We start from the raw sequence: 7,631 nt of genomic DNA on the forward strand, positions 1-7,631 counted from the left end.
AGATTTGATACAAGGTATACTAGATCACATTCACTAGTCAGACTAAGTAGATATCTTAAAAATATGTGATTAGGTCAATGCAAAATTGGTAGCCTTTGCAGGTTTGAAAGATAAATGGCATGTTCCAATAGTTGTTTAAGAATTATTTTGTTGGAGATGTTTGTATAAAAATTGATTAAACACCCAGGTTGGAGATTTGAACTGGATTTGTACTTGTTGATCTTTAAATGTTGGAGGCATTGTTGCATTGTTACACTACTCAGGATTTTTCTTTGCTTCTAGCAGAACAACATAGTAGTGTAGGTGAAAGGAAGGTGAATATCAGGTGAAATCAGGAAAATTGTCAGTTAGGCAAACCATTTGCTTTGTTTGGACAAACCTAGCAGAGAATGCAGAAAAACAGGCTATTGCATTGTGCATGCAGATTTACCCCACATTTAAAGAATCATAATACATTCATTGATTTTACCCTAATTTATGAATTGCATTATTGTATGTAGATGAGACAAATGTTCATTTAGGTGAATCAAAAACGTGCAAATCACAGACCTCCTGGTTTTGACCCAATATTCATTTGAATACATTTCTAGCAATGCTCAGTTTAATATACAAGTTTAAAATGACCTTGTGCATTAAATTTTACATTTTTATGCACAAAATCATTTATGTTCAAACCTATCAGATTATAATTGGTCACAAAATACTATCATTACGCTAAGAACTCCACCTTGCTGTGAGGCAGTATTTCCTCACACATAACCATCACATTTTATATTATATGAACCTAGACAATCATGCTTTGACTGAAAGCTGGCAGATCATTATACTAACCTAAGTACCATGCAGAGTAAATGAAAGGGATATGATTTTTCCTAGTTTCCTTTCACTAAGCACATTATTAACGTATAATATTATCAAAATATTAATTCATTTTAAAACATTGCCCAGTGACTGAAATTTCACTCTCTAGCAAAAGCTAATTCAAATAAAATTTAAATCCTTTGAACTAAAACAATCACCAGTGAGTATATAGATCTGTGTCTAACTGCGATGGAGCATTTTGATGTTTCGGCACGGGTTCTAATTTTTGGAAAATTCTTAGAAATAATGAGAATTGAAGATTAATTACATTATTTTTGAACACTTGGGGCTAGATGCAGCAGAGGCTAGTAAATGGAGCTGCAGTACCATTGTAATTATCACTCACCAACACATTCTAATTAAATGTGGATTCAGTAACAAATGGTTAAGCAAAACTTGCATTGCATTCAATGCTGGAAATCATAACAAGTCTTTGTGTTTAGTGAGAAAGAGATCAGCACAAATCGTGTATTTTTCCATTACTTTCACATACCCATCCAATCGGTTGCCTGTGCATCTAACATTTTTGAACCCCTCACAGTTGGAGTGACATTAAAGCCTGCAGCTTTAATATATCTAGATTTAGCAAATCATTCACACAGCAAATTAGAAAATAATTATTTATATGTACATTTACCTGAAGTAATATCTCATCTAAGTTACTAGTCTGGTGTGTAATTGCTGTAATTTTAAATCTCTTTTTTTTTAGATATTTATGTAAAATAAGAAGTCTTAATAACCAATATGTGTTATTGGATTAAACAAATGTCAATGTCTGTATATTTTCTATGACCACGTGGGAAGCCATTTGTAAAATAAGTGATCTAGTAGTCTCTTATGATTGGAGTCCACATGCATAAAGTCTACCTAGGCCAAAAGCTTGTTAACAGCAGTTTACATTAATATCAAGCATAAGGTATTTTCTTTTACCTCAAAACATTGGTGTGATTTGCTGACATGTTGCTCTATTGAATCATACAAAGCTTACAGTTCACATGTACACTATAATATAAATGGCACATTCAATTTAACATGTTAAAATGCTAAGATTCCAGGTTTGCTGCATCACCCAGGATATCCCATGATAGTCTATCTTCTCCTGTCTTGGAACGTTTTAATAAATAAGGTCCTCTATATTGGATGTCTGCTAAATCAGCTGGTCTTTCCCCGGGTTTTATCTCTTTGTCTCTTGACTGGTGGATTCCAGATGGTGGAACTTTTGCATGGGCATGGCAGTGACTTGATACTGCAACCATACCCATTCAAAACATACCCATAAAATGAGCATGTTTACTGCTTGTCAAAGAGTGTAACCTATTCATTTCATTTGTTTTGTGAGTCTTTAGAGTGTGTATGCACATGTATGTGTTTGTGTATAACCTAAGCTGAATCATATACTATAAAAATGAACATTTACTTAGGATTCTGGTGCATACATTAAAAATGATGAAACACCTATTGTCTATAATTGAATTTTCATCAAACAAACACAAAGTAAATGAACAGTCAGAATGATTCTGTAAAATACACAGATAAATTGGGGGAGTTTCAAATGAACTTTATTGATACAGGTGTTAAGTACTTTTCACTCAAAAATATAACACCTAATAAATTATAGTGGGATGTATTACTAATAGAAAATGGGTAACAGATATAAAATGCCTAAAATGCTGTGCTGGCCAAAGAATTATGCTTGGTACATCATGTGAGTCTTGTGATTTCTTTAACAATTAACATAACAAGCTTTCGTTTTCAGAGGCAAATCCACAATGTTGAGCATATAGAAAAGTGTTTTTTAACCAGGGGTTCCTAAGGTTCCTCCAGAAGTTGCCAGGGGTTCCTTGAGCAAAAAGCAAGTTGTGTATATGAGGTTGGTTTCAGTGGCACAAGTGATCTTTTTGGATATTTGTAAGGATATTATTCTCAATGGCCAGCAATGTAGGAGGCATTCTTCCCACTGACCCCCACACTAAAATACTGTGAGCTGTGCATTTAGTAATTCTAGCAGGGTTCCCTGAAGGCCTGAAAGTTATTTCAAGGGTTCCCCCATGGTAAAAAGGTAGATAAAGGCGGATACACAATCATTGTAAAAGTAGTGTTCTCTTGGATATAGAATCCCAGAATTTAGAAGCAGGAGTTCCAGAGAAGCTGTGTAGTGCTGGTTACTACAAATCGGATGACTTTAGGAGATTTTTTTTAAAGCTGATCTCCAGCCGTACCTTCGGTCTTGCACATTTGTAGAGGCTCCACACCTATAGTAAAAAGTTTTACTCTGATTTTGCTACAGACTGTGAGCTTCATACAGTGTGAAGTAGAAACTGCAATGGGTCAGGTATAGTTCATCCTGGCTGCAGAACATCCAGCTTCACATAACTCTTTATTCTGCAACTCTACTCCCTGGACTGAAGCATTCATCCATTGGAATACAGGTTTTTCAATCATGTGTAGCATTACATATGGACATTATCTTGGGCAGTCTGCATGCAAATATAGCCTATATAGTTACACCCACTTCCGTACACTGGTACCTGCTCATCAAGGCATTCTGATATTTGTATTACTCGCCATGGCTCATTGGCTAGCAATTTTGCTTTGAAGTTCTGGTATGAATCTTAGTCAGGTCACTGTCTGCATGGTGTTTATAAGTCCTTTCAATGTTTGCATGGGGGTACTCTCATTTCCACCCACAAACCAAAAACATACTGATAGGTTATTTGGTTTTTCCCCAAAACTGGTTTTAGACTATGTCTGTGGTAAGGATTTTAGATAGTGAACTCTTCTGAGGTACATTTAGTGATATAGGTGCTGTTTAAGTACATGATAATGATGTTAATGATTTCATAACCATTCTTCCCACTGCTTGGGTGCAGAGCTAGGAGTCCGTCTATGCCTCCTAAAATCCACGGTCTTCCTGGATTCCAAAAAGAAAACACCTTGAGAAAAAGACCCAGTGATCACGGATTAAAAAAAATGTTGGAATAGAAAAAAATGAAAGCTTTTAATTTTTTTAAACATATATAATGATATTATTGAAGGGGGAGGGGGGCAGAAAAGCAAACTTTAAGCAGAATAAACTTTAAGAGCATTTTAAGACAGCTATACAAAACAGTTAAGCAATCAGAAAATAAAATGGTGACATTTATTAATGGCATTAATATGCAATCAAAATGGGTTATGACAGAAATATACTGATTTTACCTAGAATATTGTAGATTTATTAATACTTGTTATAATTCTGTAATGCAAGGGCATATCCTGTTTCAATACATTTTTTAAATACTGGTATTATTTTAAACATTTTACTGTGAACATTTGAAGAATAACCCTTCATAGATCCACCAACAATTTAACAATTATGTTGACCATTCCAAAACTACCTTCCCGTCTTAACTCAGAAAAGTAGATTGAGCTATAGAAATAAAGCTGCTTGAGTAACAAAGAATTCCTGAAATAGATTGAAAGAGGTTACAGTTCTATCCTCTTAGCTTTAACAGCAGACAATAGAAAAGGTAAGATAATTCAGCTTTTACAGCAAGAGAAGAAAGCTGAATCGGTCTCATTTTCAACATTAAGTAATAAATGAAACCACCTGGGGATCATGGGAAAGCCTGCTCAACGCTGTCATTATACTTTATTTTGTTTGTCTCCTCCTACCAAAGGGCCTACATAGACCCTGGAGGACATACAATCCTTCCAGTTTTCCCACTAGTAACAAAATATACAACAGCAAACTGTACCAGTAAAAGATCAGCTGCAATAACACTGTTAACCCCTCTGACATTTAACAAGTTTGATGGGGTTGCTGAAATTAAAGGAAGTTAGGAAACTAACTTGAAGGTGACAAGGACTTGGAGAAAAAAAAAACAATTCTGTGCTATGTAAGTGCTATGAAAAATTAAAATGCTCTACAGTGCGGGTGAGCATAACAAAAAAACAGATTGATGCAAAAAGACATCTGTTATCCTCAGTGTTGTGTTTCTAATCAGATACAGCCAAATATTATATGTTTAAAAACTGACTAGTAATATTGGTAAAGAGGTCTTATATTAACGATAAGAAAAGCATTATTTTAATGATATTGGACTCTACATTAATTTTTGTAGAAAAAAAACACAGAACGAATCCACATGCATCATTAACTTTTAAAAAGGTCCCAGTTCCCTTCTGTCACTTAATGACATGCATAACAGTTTAATGCAACTCCACTTTTAATTATCAAAGCCCTTTCTTTAAAATATCAAGTATCCCACATGAAATTGTCCTGAGTTCTATTTACGGTCTCATCTGTCACTGTAAATGTCATCACTTTATTTCTCTTTTGGATGCTGTGACAAGCCGACTCTTATCCCAAGCTTTATCTCTTTTCTCTGTCCCTTATTATCCTACAAAGATCCCCTTTTCATACTTTACAGCTGTATCCGCTTTCCACACGTGGCATATGATTGCCTTGGTAAAGGTATTTTCTGTTTCAATCTTACATTTTCCCAAGGGAGAAAAAAGGGACAAGCTTTCTGGAGTTGATTTCACTGAGAAAATTGTTTAGAATTGCCTCATTCCTCAGCAGATTAACAAATGCATACAATCCCAGCCTAAGTGCTATTGTATAGCACAATTTGTCCATTATACTTTGTCCATTCTGTTTAGAAAAACCCTCACCAATTAAAGTAATACAGCCCTCCAATACCTGCTACCAATTAAATCCGAGCTGCATTACCTGCCTTGATGCAGCTGTTCACCGACTCCTGCCACTTATGAACATTCATTAGCCCAACTCATTATCAAGGGTAAGTGGCAGGAATTCAAGCTAGTCATTTTCTATAGGATTTAGGCTGAATTATTATATTTCATATGAAGCCTTTAAACAAGTGAAAATACAAATGTAAAGAAAAAAAAATACACAAGTTTAAGTATTTATCTATTGATGGCTGATTTGGAGATCTTTTTATATCCTAACTAAGTGCGCCTTTTATCTTACCAAACACACGATCAGCCTAACTCTAGAAACAGTGAAAGACAACATGTGATCTAACAATTCTATTCAAGAAATGTTACAACTGTGTTGAAGTTTGAATTTAAATTTTGTTAAAATGTATTCAACCAATTGTTCTTCTTCAAATGAACACACTTTTTTCCATACCGTGTCGACAACAAACTTTTCTAGGACTCCCCCATTTTTACTATATATTTAATTTTGTTTAATGTATACTTCAAAGCCTTAAATAATGTTTTAAAACAATAATTAAAATGTTGTAGTATTCTTACGTAAGTTTATGGACCTGCAACTTTCTGGCCCATAATCCTAGCATGTGCATCTGCCATGTTTTGTGCGTTAGGCATCAGTGAGACCGGACGATGCATGAACCAGAAAATATACTGGTTGTTGTTTTCACCAGAAAGAAAACATAAACTTATCAAGATTTCATTGAAAGCTCAGTCAGGGACCAAGAAAAACAATAGTGACACTGTGCAAGAAGATTAAGTCCCCTGGGTGAGTTTAATGGCAAAGGTTTCATGGTTGACCAGAACATACATTTTAGTGGCATTTAAAAAAATAGCTTTTCCTTAAACTTATTTGAGCTTAACACTTAACACTGTGTCAAAGGGTTATTACTCCAGCAGGAAATCACTACTTAAGCATAGTTTAGATGGTCACTTTTTACACATATTCTTTTTAATTGTATTTAATATAATATATAATGTAATAGTTTTAAATTTATTTTATAAAATGGAAAGCATCTAAAACATGTTACTACTTTTAATTTGTATTATATATTTACATGAAGACAGCATGTGTAGTCTCTCCTTCCTGCATTACAGTTGTACACAGTGGTTGTGCTTTACTGGTTCTTCCTTCAGTGCATGTCTATACAGTTTACTCTGCAAGGTAAAGCTGGGTTAATTTAGTGAATACAGTAAAGCTGTGTTTAAAGCAATCATCCAATTATAATTCTCAAAGCACTCTGGATTTCTCCAACATCTTAAACATATGCTGATAGGTTAATTGATGTTCCCCATAAAAATGGCTTTATTAGGGAATATTTACTGTGTTGACAACAATAAGCTCCACTGAGGAACAGTTAGGGATATGACTATAAACTTTTTAAAAGTGCCAAGGAGGATATTAGCCTTTTATATATGCATGATATGCAAAAATTAAGAAAAAAACTGTCAAGTAAACGATTATATGGACACAGCTTTAGGTGTGCTTTTTTGAAGTAAACAGCCTTTTCTCTTCTTCTTTAGCAAATCAATCCCATGGACTGCTCTCTGTAATTTCTAATCTAGAATTATCTATATTTAATGCAAAAACAGGCAAATTAATCCCCAAGATTGCATTGTATTGGCAAATTTATATTAATATTATTATTAACCTCCCAACCGTTAAGCCCGTACTTTTTCGTATTAAAGAAAGTTGCAATTATCGACAACCCCGTACTTTTCTCACTCCCCACATACCTGGTCCCGCTGTGCTCATCCAGCGTCGTGTCCGTGTTCCAGCGTCGTCCTCCAGCGTCGATCTCCCTCTCCAGCGTCGGGTGCCGTCTCCTGGTCCCGCTGATCGTCCCACGTCGTTCTCCTTCCAGCGCCGGGTGCTCTCTGAAACAAGAAGCCGGCCGGCGGTGGAAAAAAAAAGCCAGTCGGCTTCTTGTGCCTGCGTGCGCGATGACGTCGGCGCGTGTGTGGGAAATTCAAATTGAAACTCATTCATTCATTTTGTATTGGATTGGATACAGGAGTTTGTATTCAATCCAATACAAAATGAATGAATG

General features: G+C 35.2%; 1 long non-coding RNA gene across 1 annotated transcript in view; it reads right to left on the reverse strand.

Moving 5' to 3' along the window:
- Nucleotides 1–2,427: 2,427 nt before the first annotated feature.
- Nucleotides 2,428–7,631, reverse strand: part of LOC140332361 (uncharacterized) — a 6,336-nt gene continuing 1,132 nt past the window's right edge. The window contains exons 2-3 of the long non-coding RNA XR_011921112.1: nucleotides 6,639–6,738; nucleotides 2,428–3,794 (exon numbers count right to left, since the gene is read on the reverse strand). This is a non-coding gene — a long non-coding RNA (uncharacterized lncRNA). The remainder of the gene's footprint in view (nucleotides 3,795–6,638; nucleotides 6,739–7,631) is intronic.

Source organism: Pyxicephalus adspersus, chromosome 1 (genome assembly GCF_032062135.1).
Source record: "Pyxicephalus adspersus chromosome 1, UCB_Pads_2.0, whole genome shotgun sequence".
Taxonomy (NCBI): domain Eukaryota; kingdom Metazoa; phylum Chordata; class Amphibia; order Anura; family Pyxicephalidae; genus Pyxicephalus; species Pyxicephalus adspersus.